The sequence below is a fragment of the Carcharhinus amblyrhynchos genome, chromosome 18 (assembly GCF_965287045.1).
Source record: "Carcharhinus amblyrhynchos chromosome 18, sCarAmb.v2.hapA, whole genome shotgun sequence".
NCBI classification, from domain to species: domain Eukaryota; kingdom Metazoa; phylum Chordata; class Chondrichthyes; order Carcharhiniformes; family Carcharhinidae; genus Carcharhinus; species Carcharhinus amblyrhynchos.
In genome coordinates, this window is record NC_137341.1 from 2485756 (window position 1) to 2505086 (window position 19331).

Consider the following 19331-nt stretch of genomic DNA (forward strand, 5'->3'; position numbering starts at 1 on the left):
AATTTTTTTGTTGTGATTGAAAATGTTGGCACCTGAGTTCAAACCAAGAGCCTTTTGTGTGCAAGGTGAGTGGGATAGCCTCAACACAGAAACATTGCAATGCGGGATTTCCATAAGCCTGTCTATTGCCCACAGCAATTGACATTTATATTGCCTCTGCTGGTTTCTCCTGTCAAAATGCATAACATAGAACACTACAGCACAAACAGGCCCTTCGGCCTACAAGTTGCACCGATCATATCCCTACCTACCAGGCCTATCTATAACTCTCAATCCCATGTACTCATCCAGAAGTCTTTTAAAAGACCCCAGCGAGTTCGTCTCTACCACCACCGACGGCAGCCGATTCCACTCACCACCCTCTGAGTGAAAAACTTACCCCTGACATCTCCTCTGTACCTGCTCCCCAGCACCTTAAACCTGTGTCCTCTCGTAGCGACCATTTCAGCCCTGGGAAATAGCCTCCGAGAATCCAGACTGCATAACGATACAGTCCACTGCATGAAGCTTATGTGAGAACATGCTCGACAAAAGATATTTTATAATGTTGAATGATAATTAAGTGGACATTTAGTAGTGATGAGATTCAGTCCCACGCCTCAACTAATGTTACTGCTCTGAATTCTGTGCCTGGGACAAGTCATCGCGCTCCCAGCAGAAGCCATTAGCACCCCCCCCCCCCCCCCCCCCCCCCCCGGGTCTGGTGTTTCCAATGAACAGAATCAATGGAATAGAACTGGGTTCACATGTCCCATTGAGCCTCTCCTCCGACTGAATCAAGGGAGAACCACAGCCTCAACCCCAATTTCCCAGCCTATCCCGATAGCCATCGTTCCCTTGGATTCCAAAAATCTCTCTACCTCAACATCCACAGACAGAGATCAGGGTGGCTGCAGAATTCCAAAGCTTCATAAGCCTTTGAGTGAAGAAATGTCTCCTCACCTCAGTCATAAGTGACGGATACATTATCAGAGAATGTGAGCCCAGAGTGCCTGACCCAGGCATTTTTCGCTACCCTCTCCCCGAAACCCCACACGTTTACCCTGGCTAATCCATGTAACCTACATCAGCTGCACCGTGAGTGAGATAGTGCACGCAGAAATGCATTAATATGCCAGTGATTTTGTTCAGTCCCCTTTTTCAACAAATGGTGAAGGACAAATTAATATTTTGATTGATCCATATCCAGTTTACGTTGAACAACAAACTAGAATCGGGGGAATGTTAAAACAGAAAAAATTCGATATGTTTAGACCCTGTTTCGAATTGGAGGGCCCATCGTGTGTGAGGTAAAGGTGATAACCCCTACATTACAGAAACTCTACTCATGATCAATTTCACAGGCCAAGAATACCAAACAGTGCAGTCTGATTATACTTCCAGAACTTTTTTGTGGAATTACAATTCAACTGAAAACCCTTAGCCACGTGGCAGAGTCACTGATCTAACATAAGAAATAGGAGCAGGAGTGGGCCATCTAGCCCTTTGAGCCTGCCCCGCCATTCAATAAGATCATGGCTGATCTGATAATGGTTCAGTTCCACTTTCCTGCCCTCTCCCCATAACCCTTAATCCCCTTGCCTATCAAAAACCTATCAACCCGCGTCTTAAATATATTTAGTGAGGCAGCCTCCACCACTTCAACAAGCAGAGAATTCCAGAGATTCACCACCCTTTGAGTGAAGAAGTTCCTCCTCAACTCTGATCTAAACTGCCCCCCCCCCCTCCCACACACACACTTATTTTGAGGCTGTGCCCTCTAGTTCTGGAAAATATCATTTCAGAAAATAACATTTGTCTCGATTTTTGTCTTTCTCCATGACTGCAGTTGCAGAGTATCATTCAAAACATGGCGAAGTGTAAATGTCACATGGCTGCGAGATAAAGTAATGCCTTAATATTTGACATCAACACCAGTCAATTGTTTTGAAAATGTGTTTTGCACTTTCGTAAACATAATAGTCATTATACTTCCAAAACCGATAAAGCGTGTTTGAAGTTTTATTTATCTATAGATAAATTTACTGAGAATTTCCACCAACCATTTTTGTTATTATAAATACAGATTTTATCAAAACATAAAACACAAGCAAGTCGGCAATGATCAGTGGAACAAGGACAAAGTCAAACTTTCACCAGGATGGTGTTTTTCTCATTGCAAAATCCTAAAATGAACAGCAGGTCGTTCACACTTGCAGTCTTTCAATGCTTCCAATGCCTGCCGTATGTTATCTTGTAAGTTTAATGGATCAGGAATGATGAGGGGAGTGGGTTTTGGAAATTGAAAAGCTACAGGTGAGCAGCTTGTGGGACTTGTTCACCTCACTTGTCGATTTCAGTTTCCTGATAACAGAAATTGGTATTTTTATTGGCTGAAGGTAGCCTTTTGCAGAAATTTGAGAAGTGTTAAGGTGGATAGGTTAGATTAACGTGCTCGTGATTTCCCTGGTGGTCTAGTGGTTAGGATTCGGCGCTTTCACCGCCGCGGCCCGGGTTCGATTCCCGGTCAGGGAATTTATTGCTCTTGTACAGTACATCATTGGATCATTCATGTTTATTCTTGAATATGAACTGAATACAGTATCTTACACTGTATTACATTCCCTCAACAGTTCTGTGCACGCTTTAAGCTGACAGAATATATCGTTCACTGATTTATATTTCCAGCTCTGATGTTTCAGAAAGTTTCTCTCAAACCTGCACATTCCGGGCGATTGCTGCTGGTTTGTGTCAGATTATTAAAGGTTCCTGCAGCGCCAGCTCCGTTAATAACACTCGCCCGAAGCCACATTTCAGGCGGAGAAACAAGCCCCATCAGTGATTTCCCCTTCCCGGACTCCACAAGGAGTGAGGCAGCAATTTAATATTGTGTTACCTGTTGCTCATGGTGTGGCTGCTGAAGAGATTAAACCGAGATTGTAACACTGCCATCTGCAAGGTCCGCTCTCCACCGTCCTCATTTGGAGTAGGGTTATCCTAATTATCCTAATTTACATCACCGTTCTTTCCATATCACTGGGTCAGAATTTTCAGCTGCCGCGGTGTGGCTGAAGCTACTCTGCAATGATTGAAACAATTCTAAATTGAAACAATTCTAACTACCTTATTGAGAGATATTTGGGATGGGCAATGAAAATTGTCTGAAGTATTGACAGGCACAATTGCATGAATGAATAATAAAAATATAATTGTGAATGCAGAATCTGAGCATGTCTTCCCAGGGTAAATATAGCATTGATTTCAGCGGTCAATCACCGAATTCAGAAAACAAAGCTTCCACATGCGACCAAACTAAATTATCTGTATTTAAAAGCCAACGTGACCATGGCACTGTGAATCAGTGTCAAGCACCTGGGACAGAGTGGAGCTGCCCACGTATGTCTCACTGTCACTCATACATAGGAAAAAAAATGCAAGTGCGCTTCTCATCATCCCTGATTTTAACTGAGTGCATTCAGAATGAATGACTGGTTAATTGGAATAGGAACCAGACAGAGTGTTCTGCACATTCTGATTTCCGTTCATCTACAAACATTCACCAAATTATCTGTGGAAAGGGGAAACCACCACTGCGCAAAGCTGGCGACCTCTTTGCTTTCCTGTGTATGTGTCTCCTGACATCGTTGGAGTACAATGTTAGCAAGTGTGAGGTTATCCACTTTGGCAGGAATAATAATAGGAGGGATTACTACTTAAAGGGTGAAAAGCTGCAGCATGCTACGGTGCAGAGGGACCTGGGAGTCCTTGTGCACGAGTCGCAAAAACCCAGTCTGCAGGTGCAGCAGGTGATCAAGAAGGTGAATGGGATGCTGGCCTTTATAGCGAGGGGGATAGAATATAAAAGCAGGGAGGTCTTGCTGCAACTGTACAGGGCACTGGTGAGGCCGCAGCTGGAGTACTGTGTGCAGTTTTGGTCGCCACACTTGCGCGAGGATATTTTGGCCTTGGAGGGAGTACAGAGAAGGTTCACTAGGCTGATACCGGAGATTAGGGGGTTGGCCTATAAAGAGAGACTAAATATACTGGGTCTGTACTCGTTGGAGTTTAGAAGGATGAGGGGGGAATCTTATAGAGATGTATAAGATAATGAAGGGGATGGATAGGGTAAAGGTAGAGAGATTCTTCCCGCTTAGAAAGGACAACAGGACTTGAGGGCACAGCCTTAAGATAAGGTTTAGAACGGAGTTGAGGAGGAACTTCTTCACTCAAAGGGTGGTGAATCTCTGGAATTCTCTGCCCATTGAAGTGGTGGAGGCTACCTCGCTAAATATATTTAAGACACGGGTAGATAGGTTTTTGGTAGGCAAGGGGATTAAGGGTTATGGGGAGAAAGCAGGAAAGTGGAACTGATCCACTTCAGATCAGCCATGATCTTATTGAATGGCAGGGCAGGCTCGAAGGGCTAGATGGCCTACTCCTGCTCCTATTTCTTATGTTCTTATGGAGAGAATTAATGTGTGATGGGAAGTGTCCAAAGCGAAACCTTCAGGTTTCTGGACTGTTCCTATTCTTTTCAGATTCTTGCAAGGAGCAGAAAAATAATTGTTCAATCACAACTGTTGTAGAGACGGATAGGTTACAATCATTAGGAAAGAGTGACCAGTTTGAAGTTATTTTCTCTGGAAAGGAGATGGTGGAGAGACGATGAGATGGAAATGGGAAGATTTGCCTCTGTTTCTTCGAGATGAAATTTGTTCATTCAGCTGCCGCTTTGCATTTGCTGACTCGTCATCAAGGAAACATGTTTGGAGGTTTGGAAAGAATGATTTTACATTGGGATGGAATTCCTAAGATTGTATTTTGTCATGTGTGAAATCAACAGGTTTGTCAAACTCTATTGCGATTAGATTACAAATGTGACTATTCTTTCCAAATATTTAACTCACCCTAAACTCCTTCCTTTGTTCAGCTTTCTGTGAACATTTTATTCACAATGATATGAAAAATTGAGAAGCGTATCTATTCCTTTCACCTCACACTCTCTGCTTCACTTTGTCCCTGTTTATCTGCATCGTTAACTCTCTCACTCTCTTTTCCAAAGTCAATCGAGTTTGCATTACCTCTTGGAGAGAGCATTTCACCCAAATCCAATCCCTGCCCTAACTCCGTAATTTCACCTAGTTACCATCCTAACCTCACTAAGATCTTTGGGCTGAGGGTTAACTGAAGGCCAATCTACCTCACCCACATAGATTTGTGAGGAAACCGGAGAAAACAGAGGCAGCCGGCACAGACACAAGGGAAAAGTGCAGTCTCCAGACCAATCAGAGGCTGGGAAGAAACACTGGCCTCTGGCACTGTCATGTAGCATTGCTAAGCACTGAACCATCATGCTGCCATCTTCTGATCGCCCTCTATTCTCCTGCTGCCTGGATCTTACTGCATTGAGCCCTGTGATGAGACGGTTATAAGAACATAAGAACAAAGAGGTGGATGGGGGTAAGGCAGTTGACGTGGTATACATGGATTTTAGTAAGGCGTTCGATAAGGTTCACCATGGTAGGCTTCTGCAGAAAATGCAGATGTATGGGATTGTGGGTAATCTAGGAAGTTGGATCAGGAATTGGCTATCAGATAGGAGACAGAGGGTGGTGGTGGATGGTAAATATTCATCATGGAGTGCAGTTACGAGTGGTGTGCCTCAGGGATCTGTTTTGGGGCCACTGTTGTTTGTAATTTTTATTAATGATCTGGATGAGGGTATAGTTGGGTGGATTAGTAAATTTGCTGATGACACCAAAGTTGGAGGTGTGGTAGATTGTGAGGAAGGGTGTCATAGTCTGCAGGGAGACTTAGATAGGTTGCAGAGCTGGGCCGAGAGGTGGCGGATGGAATTTAATGCGGAGAAGTGTGAGGTAATTCACTTTGGTAGGAGCAACAGATGTGTCGAGTATAGGGCTAACGGGAGGACTTTGAATAGTGTGGATGAACAGAGGGATCTAGGTGTGTGTGTACATAGATCCCTGAAAGTTGGGAATCAAGTAGATAAGGTTGTCAAGAAGGCGTACGGTGTCTTGGCGTTTATTGGTAGGGGGATTGAATTTAGGAGTCGCAGTGTAATGTTGCAACTGTACACTACTCTAGTGCGGCCGCACTTGGAGTACTGTGTGCAGTTCTGGTCCCCGCATTACAAGAAGGATGTGGAGGCGTTGGAGAGGGTGCAGAGGAGGTTTACTAGGATGTTGCCTGGTATGGTGGGGAGGTCCTATGAGGAGAGACTGAGGGATCTAGGGTTGTTTTCGTTGGGAAGAAGGCGGCTAAGAGGGGATCTTATTGAAACATATAAGATGATTAGGGGTTTAGATAGGGTGGATAGTGATAGCCTTTTTCCTCGGATGGAGAAAGCTAGCACGAGGGGGCATGACTTTAAATTAAGGGGGGGTAGCTACAGGACGGATGTCAGGGGTAGGTTCTTTACCCAGCGGGTGGTGAGGGATTGGAATGCCCTGCCTGCTGCAGTTGTAGATGCGTCTAGTTTGGGGGCGTTTAAGAGATCTCTGGATAGGTTTATGGACGAAAAGGGATTGGTATAGGCTAGTGGGTCATTGTTTTTGTAACTGGTCGGCGCAACATCGTGGGCCGAAGGGCCTGTTCTGCGCTGTAATGTTCTATGTTCTATGTTCTATGTTCTTAAGAAATAGGAGCAGGAGTATGCCATCTAGCCCTTCGAGCCTGCCCTGCCATTCAATAAGATCATGGCTGATCTGTCGTGCCTCAGTTCCACTTTCCCGCCCTCTCCCCATAACCCTTAATCCCCTTGCCTATCAAAAACCTATCAACCCGCGTCTTAAATATATTTAGCGAGGCAGCCTCCACCACTTCAATGGGCAGAGAATTCCAGAGATTCACCACCCTTTGAGTGAAGAAGTTCCTCCTCAACTCCGTTCTAAACCGCACCCCCCCTTTATCTTGAGGCTGTGCCCTCTAGTCCTGCTATCCTTTCTGAGCAGGAAGAGTCTCTCCACCTCTACCCTATCCATCCCATTCATCACCTTGTATGTCTCAATGAGATCTCCCCTCATTCTTCTAAACTCTAACGAGTACAAACCTAGTTTATTCAGCCTCTCCTCATAGCTCAACCCCCTCAACTCCGGTATCAGCCTAGTAAACGTCCTCTGCACTCCCTCCGAGGCCAAAATATCCTTGCGTAAGTGCGGTGACCAAAACTGCACACAGTACTCCAGCTGCGGCCTCACCAATGCCCTATACAGTTGTCACAGGAGGGTGCATTTAGTGAGGTAGATCTGTTCTCTCTGGAGATTAGAATAACGAGAAGTGACCATGGAGGCTCAGTGGGATTATGACCCAACCTTCCTCATTGACACTGTTCACTGGCGATACCAGAAATGAAAGCAATTGCTTTTGCTGGTGTCATTAATCGGTGACTGAACGCACTAAAATCAGAATTACGATTTTGAATCAGGTAACTGCACAAGAGAAACAAATTGTCATTCCCTGACCAGGAATTGTACGCAGGTTTGACAGTTATTCAGCAAGTGTTTGTATGTGTTTTGAGAGAAAGGTCTTGCTGTCCTAGATCTGACCTCTGTTGGTCCCTAATGGAGCTGACATAATATGTCACTGCATTTTGAATCCAGGCACCGCGAATCTCGTGGCCTCACCCCTTGTTTAAATTGGGACTGATGTGTGAGTGGAATTTTACCTGTAAGTGGAACCCTTGCTCTCTGTGGCTTCTATCATCTGAGTTATTTGCATTCTGTAACGATCATTTTCTGGGGCTGAGGCCAGCTCAGTCACTGCACAAACTGTAATGTGATTGCAAGAAATTCAGAGTGTTTAGACTTCCAAGTCCTGAGAATTTTTAAAAAATGCCTTTCAGCAAACCAACCATCGGCTTTAGCAAGGATAAGCGAAATTATACCATGATTTGAACTCGGATTGTTGGACTTGGAATCAAAAGTGCTCACCATTTCACCCCAGAACACCACAGTTGGCTGCAAATGGCCACTCGGAGCACTTTTATTCAATGTGGCAAGTGTGACAACAATGTGTCATTATGCACTGTAAAAAGTCTCACACCACCAGGTTAAAGTCCAACCGGTTTATTTGATAGTAATCCCACAAGCTTTCAGAAACGGTGTTCCTTCCTCTGATGTGTGGAAGGATCTGATCAGAGAAAGGCCGAGCAGATGAGACAAAGAAACTACACCACCGACATGCCCACCACGAACAGGAAACTTGAGAAACTCAGCATCACCACCAGCAACAATCAAGCCCTCCCCCCGGCACCACAGTGGAAAACAGCGCTACCGCAGGGAAGTCTATTTCCAACTTGTCAGACTTTAACTCGATGAAATCTCAGCCGAGGGCTCAATTTTTGCCCCAACACCAAAATGTATCCCATCAGCCTTGCAGCGAACACAGAGGAATTCATCAGGTGAATGAGGCTGTGGGAGTTCTTCCACAAACTCCAAGAGACCGACAACAAACACAATGAGACAGCCGATGAACCAGAACAGCCGACAGAGAGATCCGCAGTGCAGTGACCCAAGAGGAAAGAGTTGAATTGGACTCCTCTGGAAGGCCGCTGCCCTGGACTAGACATGTCTGCCCAAGCCGTCAGGAGGTGCCTCAATGCCAGATTCATCAGCCGCACCCACAAGGTAGTCTCGAACATCACCCAAGCACAACGCAATGCCATCCATGCTCTCAAGACCAACCGCAACATTGTCGTCAAACCAGCAGACAAAGGAGGGGCCATCGTCATACTGAACAGAACGGATTACTGCAAACAAGTGTACCGACAACTGAACAATGAGGAACACTACAGACAGTTACCCACAGATCCCACCAAAGAACACACCCGTCAACTCAACACTCTGATCAAGACCTTTGATCCTGACCTTCAGATCACCCTCCGTGCTCTCATCCCATGTACTCCCCGTGTTGGAGATCTCTACTGCCTCCCAAAGATACACAAGGCAAACACACCCGGCCGTCCCATCGTATCGGGCAATGGAACCCTGCGCAAGAACCTCTCCGCCCACATTGAAGGCATCCTGAAAGCCATTGTACAAAGAACCCCCAGCTTTTGTTGCAACACTACGGACTTCCTACAGAAACTCAGCACACATGGAGCAGTCGAACCAGGAGCACTCCTCATTACAATGGATGTCTCGATACTCTACACCACGATGATGGCATTGCTGCGACTGCCTCAGTACTTAACGCCGACAACTACCAATCTCCAGATGCGATTTTACAACTTCATCCTGGACCATAATGTCTTCACCTTCAACAACCAGTTCTTCATCCAGACATGGGGACCAAGTTCGCATCTCAATATGCCAACATCTTCATGCACAGGTTCGAACAAGACTTCTTCACTGCAAAGGATCTTCAACTGATGCTATACACTAGATACATCGATGACATTTTCTTCCTTTGGCCTCATGGTGAACAATCACTGAAACAACTATATGATGATATCAACAAGTTCCACCCCACCATCAGACTCATCATGGACTACACTCCAGAATCGGTTGCATTCTTGGACACACGCATCTCCATCAAGGATGGTCACCTCAGCACCTCACTGTACCGCAAGCCCACAGACAATCTCACAATGCTCCACTTCTCCAGTTTCCACCCTAAACATGTTAAAGAAGCCATTCCCTTCGGACAAGCCCTCCGTATACACAGGATTTGCTCAGATGAGGAGGATCGTGACAGACACCTCCAGACGCTGAAAGATGCCCTCATAAGAACAGGATATGGCGCTCGACTCATCGATCGACAGTTCCGATGCTCCACAGTGAAAAACCGCACTGACCTCCTCAGAAGACAAACACAGGACACAGTGGACAGAGTACCCTTCGTCGTCCAGTACTTCCCCGGAGCGGAGAAGTAACGACATCTTCTCCAGAGTCTTCAACGTGTCATTGATGAAGACAAACATCTCGCCAGGGCCATCCCCACACCCCCACTTCTTGCCTTCAGACAACCACACAACCTCAAACAGACCATTGTTTGCAGCAAACTACCCAGCCTTCAGGAGAACAGTGACCACAATACCACACAACCCTGCCACAGCAACCTCTGCAAGACATACTGGATCATCGACACGGATACCATCATCTCACGTGAGAATACCATCCGCCAGATACACGGTAAATACTCTTGCAACTCGGCCAACATTGTCTAACTGATACGCTGCAGGAAAGGATGTCGCGAAGCATGGTACGTCGGGGAGACCATGCAGACACTACGGCAACGGATGAATGAACATCGCTCGACAATCACCAGGCAAGACTGTTCCCTTCCTGTTGGCGAACACTTCAGTGATCACGGGCATTCAGCCTCTGACCTTCGGGTAAATGTTCTCCAAGGCGGCCTTCATGACACACGACAGCGCAGAGTCGCTGAGCAGAGACTGATAGCCAAGTTCCGCACACATGAGGACGGCCTCAACTAGGATCTTGGGTTCATGTCACACTATCTGTAACCCCCGTGACTTGCCTGAAATTGCAACATCTCACTTACTGTCCTGTCTGGAGACAATAACCTATGCTCATGCTATCTCCACTCACATTGTCAGCATCTTTAAGACTTGAATAGCAGGTTAGCTGTAAAGACTCGCATTCTAATCAGTAATCTGTAAACTGTGTGTGCCTTCATACGCCCTTCTCTGATCAGAACCTTCCACACACCGATGAAGGAACAGTGTTTCCGAAAGCTTGTGCGTTTATTATCAAATAAACCTGTTGCACTTTAACCTGGTGTTATGAGACTTTTTACTGTGTTTACCCCAGTCCAACGCCAGCATTTCCACATCATCGTTGTGCGCCACCATTGATATGCGAAAGAAACTCACAAGAAGCTGCCCCCGAAATCTATAGCAAAGCATTTCATCCCAAGCCGTATCAGGGGATATCAGCAGAAATAGTCATTTTTCACAGGGGCAAGTTCCCAGCAATAGAGTTGCACAAAAACAGCCCCTCAGCCCATCACGTCTGCGCCGGGCAAGCAACTATCTCACCCAATATTTGTATCATCCGCAAACTTATGGATCAAACCTCCGACATTCAAATCTAAATCATTTATATAAACCACAGATGCAAGGGATCCTCCGCTGATCCTTTCAGGACACCACTGGATATAGACTGAAAAACAGTCCTCGACCATCACCCTCTTCTCCCTGCCCCTCAGACAATTCTGGATCAAAATTGCCGAACATAAGAAATAGGAGCAGGAGTAGACCATCTAGCCCTTCGAGCCTGCCCCGCCATTCAATAAGATCATGGCTGATCTGAAGTGGATCAGTTCCACTTTCCCGCTTTCTCCCCATAACCTTTAATTCCCCTTGTCTATCAGAAACCTACCTACTTAAATATATTCAGCGAGGTAGCCTCCACCACTTCAATGGGCAGAGAATTCCAGAGATTCACCACCCTTTGAGTGAAGAAGTTCCTCCTCAACTCTGCTCTAAACTGCGCCCCCCCCCTCATCTTGAGGCTGTGCCCTCTAGTCCTGTTGTCCTTTATAAGCGGGAAGAATCTCTCTATCTCTACCCTATCCATCCTAGGGTCCCATCAATAGTGGCGCACAACAACACATTGCTGTCACACTTGCCACATTAGAATGAAAGAGTTTGAGAGACCATTTGCAGATGGCTCCTATATACTTGGTTCTGTGGTGTAATGGTGAGCACTCTGGACTCTGAATCCAGCGATCTGAGTTCAAATCTCAGCAGAACCTTGTTTTTTCTCTCTATCAATTGATTTGCTGAACGACATTTTGTTTGAATTTCTCAAGAAGTGCAAATCAAGAGGAAAATTTATCAGCTAGTTCAGCTGCTGTTAACAATGCACATTGCTGAGTTTCTGGCTCTGGGTGCCTGCCACATTTGTGTTCTTTTTTCTCAGTTTTTCGCTACTCTTTAATTCCTCTGTTGAAAGAAAGGAGCAGTTGGTGTCACATAAGGAATAGGAGCAGGAGTAGGCCATCTAGCCCTTCGAGCCTGCCCCGCCATTCAATCAGATCATGGCTGATCTGAAGTGGATCAGTTCCACTTTCCCGCTTTCTCCCCATAACCCTTAATTCCCTTGCCTATCAGAAACCTATCTACCCGTGACTTAAATATATTTAGCGAGGTAGCCTCCACCACTTCAACGGGCAGAGAATTCCAGAGATTCACCACCCTTTGAGTGAAGAAGTTCCTCCTCAACTCCCTTCTAAACTGCCCCCCCCCTTATCTTGAGGCTGTGCCCTCTAGTCCTGCTGTCCTTTCAAAGCGGGAAGAATCTCTCTATCTCTACCCTATCCATCCCCTTCATTATCTTATACGTCTCTATAAGATCTCCCCTCATCCTTCTAAACTCCAACGAGTACAGACCTAGTCTATTTAGTCTCTCAGTGAGAAACTCATCTCAGTGAGAAACACATAGTGTAGTTGCTTTTGGTTTCATCTTCTATAGTAGTGCATCCTTCTATTAAATTGGAAGGGAGGTTCTTGAGTGCATTATCTACATCAACTCCAACACACCTCCTCCCCGCAAGAACCCTCAGCCCCAACACCTCACTCAACCCCAATACTTTCGCCCTTTATCATTGTCCCAAACCTGAACCCACCAACCCCACCTGCAAATGTGCTCAGTACACTTGCACTCTACAACTGTAAGCTGAATGCTTCCAGCTCTAACTTTACAATTACAAAGTTTTCGAGCAGAATGATTAGAACATAGAACACTACAGCACAAACAGGCCCTTCGGCCCACAAGTTGCGCCGATCATATCCATATCTACCAGGCCATAGAACTATCTGTAACTCCCAATCCCATTAAATCCCATATACTCATCCAGAAGTCTCTTAAAAGACCCCAGTGAGTTCGCCTCTACCACCACCGACGGCAGCCGATTCCACTCACTCACCACCCTCTGAGTGAAAAACTTACCCCTGACATCTCCTCTGTACCTGCTCCCCAGCACCTTAAACCTGTGACCTCTCGTAGCGACCATTTCAGCCCTGGGAAATAGCCTCCGAGAATCCACCCTATCTATACCTCTCAACATTTTATAAACCTCTATCAGGTCACCTCTCAACCTTCGTCTCTCCAGGGAGAAGAGACCTCGCTCCCTCAACCTATCTTCATAAGGCATGCCTCCCAATCCAGGCAACATCCTTGTAAATCTCCTCTGCACCCTCTCAATAGCTTCCACATCCTTCCTGTAGTGAGGTGACCAGAACTGCGCACAGTACTCCAAGTGGGGTCTGACAAGGGTCTTACAAAGTTGTAGCATTACCTCCCGACTCCTAAACTCAATCCCTCGATTAATGAAGGCTAGTACACCATACGCCTTCTTGACCACATCCTCCACCTGCGAGGCCGATTTAAGAGTCCTATGGACCCGGACCCCAAGGTCCTTCTGATCCTCTACACTGCTAAGACTCCCACCCTTGATATTGTACTCCTTCATCTCATTAAAATTCAACAATTTAATTTAACTTTGAAGGGTGCGGTTAGGGAATGGAAATATTGTACTTTCCGTCTGACTTTGAGTATTCCAAACTCATGGGTTGAAAACCAGAGAAATGCGTCTTGACATATGTTTTAACACTTCTTTATTTGAAAATGATGTGTGGTGATTCACAAGATCTATAATGATCCACATTCACTGCACATGAAATCATAATAAGAAGCTCAGAGAACAGCTCGAGATGATACAGCAGGACACTGCTCATTACATCGTAGTAATTGGCTGAACTTGGGGATCTTAAGGTGAGATTTCATTCAAGATCAAACCATGTTTTACATTTCACCTTTAATGTTGAGTTGTAGATTACTTGTTATTATTATTAGTTGTAGATTGGCTGCACTTGAAGTATTGCATACAGTTCTGGGCGCCGCAATATAAGAAGGATGTGGAGGGTGCAGAGGAGGTTTACCAGCCTGGTGTGGTGGGAAGGTCTTATGAGGAAAGGCTGAGGGACTTGAGGTTATTTTCGTTAGAGAGAAGAAGGTTAAGAGGTGACCTGATTGAGGCAGACAAGATGATCAGAGGGTTAGATAGGGTGGATAGTGAGAGCCTTTTACCTCGGATGGTGATGGCTAACACGAGGGGACATAGCTTTAAATTAAGGGGTGGTAATTATAGGACGGATGTCAGGGGTAGGTTCTTTACTCAGAGGGTAGTAAGGGCGTGGAATGCCCTGCCTGCAGCAGTTGTGGACTCGCCAACTTTCAGGGCGTTCAAATGGTCAGTGGATAGGCATATGGATAACATTGGAATAGTTTAGGTTAGAGGGTCATTAGATTGGTTCCACTGGTCGGCGCAACATCGAGGGCCGAAGGGCCTGTACTGCGCTGGAATGTTCTATATTCCCGTTTTAGTCAATGGGAAACGATTGTCCTGTTAGTGGTAACTGCAAAGTGACTTTATCGGTGGCTATTTAGAATTGCTTCTCCCCTCAGCAGCGACTGTCCCAGCTGTTTGGAACTCAGACTAGTCTTAATAAAGGATGTTTTTCTTCTTGTACCATGTCAACTTCGCTGGCAAAAGGAATGCTTTTAGCTGGAGAGGGTATTTCTCCATTCGTTCACACAATGTGTGGATCGCTGGCAGCCCAACCTTCGTTACACTTGGGAGTAGTTAAGAATCCGCCACGTTGTGATGACTCAAGTTGAACAGATGAGGGCGGATGGCAGGTTTCAGCCCCTGAAGGGTAATAGTGAGTCTGGTGTGTTTTTACAACAGTCAATAGTAATTTCATGGTTTGCATCATTGAAACCTGCTCTCATTTCCAGATTGAATTCACATGTGGACAATGAGAAAACCGAGTCACAAAACTTGGAATGTTTAACATTGGGAATTTCAACTCAAGTGACTGATTGTACAGAAGAGATGGCGGAAGTGTGTGTGCAGGATAACTTTCTAACCTATTTAAAAAAAATGCCAGGGACGAGAATATAAGATATTGGATCTAGTGTTGGGGAATTAACTCGAGTGGAGTATGAGTTGGGGGCAAGGTAGGAGCATTAAATAATAAACCTAAAGTTTCATGGGATTACATTCAGAGTTTGGGATTTAGGAATAGCTGAGATTACATTGGATAAAATCTTCTGTCAGCATTGGACAATTTGTTCATAACTTAAAAAAAAAGTGCACAGCAAATAATCAGAGACGCCCATGGAAATTGCAATTGTAGGCATGAGAGAGATGGGACACTAAATTCAAATAAGTAAACACACGTTTATTTACACAGCCCAGAATATCGGCAAAGGTTGGCCTGGATTGGTGAAGTAGACTAGAAGAACAAATGAAAGCTTGAAAATATCACAGAAAAAAAAAGCAATAGGTGTCTGAAGATGATTAAATAATATTCAATAAACTCTGGATAAAAATAAAACGGTGAAGGAGGAAATGTAATGCATTGCCAAGCTGGAAACAGCCATCTGTCTTAGCAGGGAGATGAATATCGAGGCCAGTAGTGAATTCACAGTCCTCGGACCAGATTTTCCTGTGAGTACCTCTGACAGATATATCAATGATGTAGAGATGCTGGCGTTGGACTGGGGTAAAGACAGAAGTCTAACAACACCAGGTTTCAGTCCAACCAGTTTATTTGATTATCAAATCAATTTGATTCTCAAATAAATTGGTTGGACTTAAACCTGGTGTTGTCAGACTCCTTACTAGATATATCAATGACATTGTTTTTCCTTACTGTTTCCTGTCTGGCGAAGAAATGAATTATATTTGCCTAAAAATCTCCTCAAACTTGTTACCCTGTCTTGTGACTGAAGTGTGGCAATGCCGCCACCTGCTGGGGTCTCAAGCCACTGCAGGCACAAATCTCTCAATCTCAAAGCTGCATCTGGGCAGCAGTTGTTGAAATGGGAATATTGAAATGCATCGTTTGGCATTTAAGTTTTCAGCAGAAGCTCGGCTGCTGCGTCCCAATGTTTTCTCGCAGCTCATTTTGATGTGCGCAAGTTCAGGAGGATCTCCCGAATGTACCTCCCCTAATCTTATCAATAAATTGGCCACCAGGAGCCCCAGGCTCCACTGATTTCCACTCAATTTTCATAAAACAACATTCACAACTTCCTCTTCTGAGTTGCAGCTCGTTCCAAACCCTGTGAAACATTTTCCTCCGGTTTCTTCCAGCATTTAACATTTTCTTGCCTCATTTTGAAATGAGATTCACTTCAGGGTGGACAGTGAGAGCCTTTTTCCTCGGATGGTGATGGCTAACACGAGGGGACATAGCTTTAAATTAAGGGGTGGTAATTATAGGACGGATGTCAGAGGTAGGTTCTTTACTCAGAGGGTAGTAAGGGTGTGGAACGCCCTGCCTGCAGCAGTTGTGGACTCGCCAACTTTAAGGGCGTTCAAATGGTCAGTGGATAGGCATATGGATAATATTGGAATAGTTCAGGTTAGAGGGTCATTAGTTCCACTGGCCGGCACAACATTGAGGGCCGAAGGGCCTGTACTGCGCTGTAATGTTCTATGTTCAATATCCAACACATCGACTTCCTTCACTTTAGAATAAGAGAAGTTCGTGACAAATAAATCAATGTTTATTGGTCATAGAATCCGGACAGAGCTAAAGGAGCCCATTTGGCTCAATGAGCCTGCATTGATAACAATCTCCCCCACCTCTCCCCCACCCTCCCCCTTCACCCCCACCCTCCCCCTTCCCCCCCACCCCCTCTCCCCAACCGCCCCTTCCCTCCCCCCAGCTACAGCCCCTTCCCTCCCCCCTCCCACCACCCCTTCCCTCCCCCTCCCACCGCCCCTTCCCTCCCCCCCCCCCCCCACCGGGCGCTATTACTGTAAACCCATGTAATTACCCCCCACACTAAGGGGCTAATTATCATGGCCAATCCACTTAACCTGCGCATCCTTCGAGTGGGAAGGAACCGGAGTACCCGGAGGAAACCAACGCAGATACGGGGAGAACATGCAAACAGACAGTCACCCAATGGTACAATCGAAGCCGGTTTCTGTGAGTTAGCAGTGCTAACAACTGTGTCACCGAGACATGTTGTATGTCTCCATGTAGCACAGCTTCGCTGATGGATAAGGAAGCGAAATCTGTGAGGCCAATCCGAACACAAGAGCTGGAATAAAGCTACCAGGTGTGGTTGATATTTCCTCCTTGGCGTCTCTTGACAAACCGATATAACCACTGATCACCCGAGTGGCAGCCCACAGGAAGTGTCGCCATCCTCAGTGAGTGACATTCCGGTGTGAAAATCCACATTGTGACCCTTCCTGTCACAAGCATCCTAGAGGAGGAGCTTTGACGTCCTACTAGTTGCTTGTCTCCTCCTGCCTCGCTGTACAGAACATCCCTGTACATGTGACAATCTTCCAACCTGTGGACGGAGCAGAGGCTCTGAAAGTGCATCTGTTTGGTGGGTCTAACACATTTGGCTTTGAGAGACCAGACTGAATTTGTCCTACCAATAGGTATCCACAATGCCCTGCACTCACACAGCCAAGATGGAAATGATGGAAATCAACTGTACAGGGCACTGGTGAGGCCGCAGCTGGAGTACTGTGTGCAGTTTTGGTCGCCACACTTACGCAAGGATATTTTGGCCTTGGAGGGAGTGCAGAGGAGGTTTACTAGGCTGACACCGGAGTTGAGGGGGTTGAACTATGAGGAGAGGCTGAATAAACTAGGCTTGTACTCGTTAGAGTTTAGAAGAATGAGGGGAGATCTCATTGAGACATATAAGATGATGAATGGGATGGATAGGATAGAGTTGGAGAGGGTCTTCCCACTCAGAAAGGACAGTAGGACTAGAGGGCACAGCCTCAAGATAAAGGGGGGTGCGGTTTAGAACAGAGTTGAGGAGGAACTTCTTCACTCAAAGGGTGGTGAATCTCTGCCCGTTGAAGTGGTGGAGGCGACCTCGCTAAATATATTTAAGACGCGGGTCGATAGGTTTTTGATAAGCGAGGGGATTAAGGGTTATGGGGAGAGGGCGGGAAAATGGAACTGAGCCACGACAGATCAGCCATGATCTTATTGAATGGCGGGGCAGGCTCAAGGGGCTAGATGGCCCACTCCTGCTCCTATTTCTTACGTTCTTATGTTCTTATTGAGCTTTTTTTTTCTTTGTTTTTATTCCTATTCAATTAAATCAAATCCAATTCAGAGTCTTAACAAATTGAGACATTCCCGATCTGAGCTGACAAGACAGGGCTCTCACCTCCTGTCCTGGGCTTGATCTACACGGTCCAAGCTGATTGGAGTAGGCATATCTCCTCTTCCAAGGTTTGATCTCATCTGCATCTTAGCCAAAAGGCCCAGACGCCAGTTTTTAAAAATTGCTTCAAATGAAGCTGAAATGTAACCTAATGACTTCAGCAGCACAACATGTCCATACTACACTTGATCTGAGCCAAAAGGCCCAGATGCAGTGATTAGAGAAGGAGGAAGGGAGCTTTTTTAATTCAAAAATATACTTTATTTATTTAAAAATCTCAATTAAACCATTGCAAACATACATGTCTAAAAATTGCAAACAGTGCAGAATCAAAACATTTTTACAGTTTTATACACATTGCAGTTATTCCCCTTCAATACTTAAAGCTTTTCTGAGATCTGTGAATGGTCCCTGTTTCACAGGGCAAAGTGCTGAAAACAAACCAAAGCAACCAGCTTGCTCCTCAGGGTCAGCCTGATTTATTCAATGTGTGTTTTAACAGTGAGCTGCTAACTCTTGTCAGTTGCTAATCAATTCTATATAAAAGATGAGACTCTGTCACGCTGGAATTTGTGTATCAGCCGGGTGATACATCATTGTCCAAGTTTTCCTTGATGTTCAGAGTTACTGGGAGAAAGTGACAGCTCAAGAGAGACGTTAGATGAGTCACTGTTGGTCTTTCAAACTATCCGATTACATAATAAACCAGTAAAGGGGCGCTTGTGTTATTTCTATTTCAGCGTTGCCTGCTGGAAATGGTACATAGTAATGCGGGAGTCTATTCCCCACATGTTGTGACTGCAGTAAAATACGTGCTCCAGGTGAGGCTCGAACTCACAACCTCGGCATCGCCCGCTGGTTGCACTGCTTTATAAGTACCGCGCGCTAACCGATTGCGCCACTGGAGCACGGGAAAGTATCCCAACTTTATATAGTGACAGCAGAGAAACCGCCTTTTCACCTACTCTGTCCATTGTAACTTGTGGAGTTGCTTTCTTTTCAGTATTTTTGATATCCCAGTATGTTTTTAATATCGTCAGAATCAGCAGGATTTTCCCCCTTGATTGGGGGATCAAACAATAGAGGGCAGAGATTTAGTGTCAGGATAAAGGATTCAGAGGGGATTAAAGAAAAATAAAATCAGTT

At 45.5% G+C, this 19331-nt stretch overlaps 3 non-coding genes across 3 annotated transcripts; 2 read left to right on the plus strand and 1 right to left on the minus strand.

Annotated features, from left to right (window-relative positions):
* The first annotated feature begins 2442 nt into the window (after positions 1 to 2442).
* trnae-uuc (transfer RNA glutamic acid (anticodon UUC)) lies at positions 2443 to 2514 on the plus strand. The gene has a single exon. It is a non-coding gene; the product is annotated as a tRNA-Glu (tRNA).
* A 9132-nt stretch (positions 2515 to 11646) lies between these two features.
* On the plus strand, positions 11647 to 11718 carry trnaq-cug (transfer RNA glutamine (anticodon CUG)). The gene has a single exon. It is a non-coding gene; the product is annotated as a tRNA-Gln (tRNA).
* Positions 11719 to 18998: 7280 nt separating this feature from the next.
* Positions 18999 to 19093, minus strand: trnai-uau (transfer RNA isoleucine (anticodon UAU)). The gene is made up of 2 exons: positions 19056 to 19093; positions 18999 to 19034 (listed from the first exon to the last, which is right to left on the minus strand). It is a non-coding gene; the product is annotated as a tRNA-Ile (tRNA).
* Between the last annotated feature and the right edge of the window lie 238 nt (positions 19094 to 19331).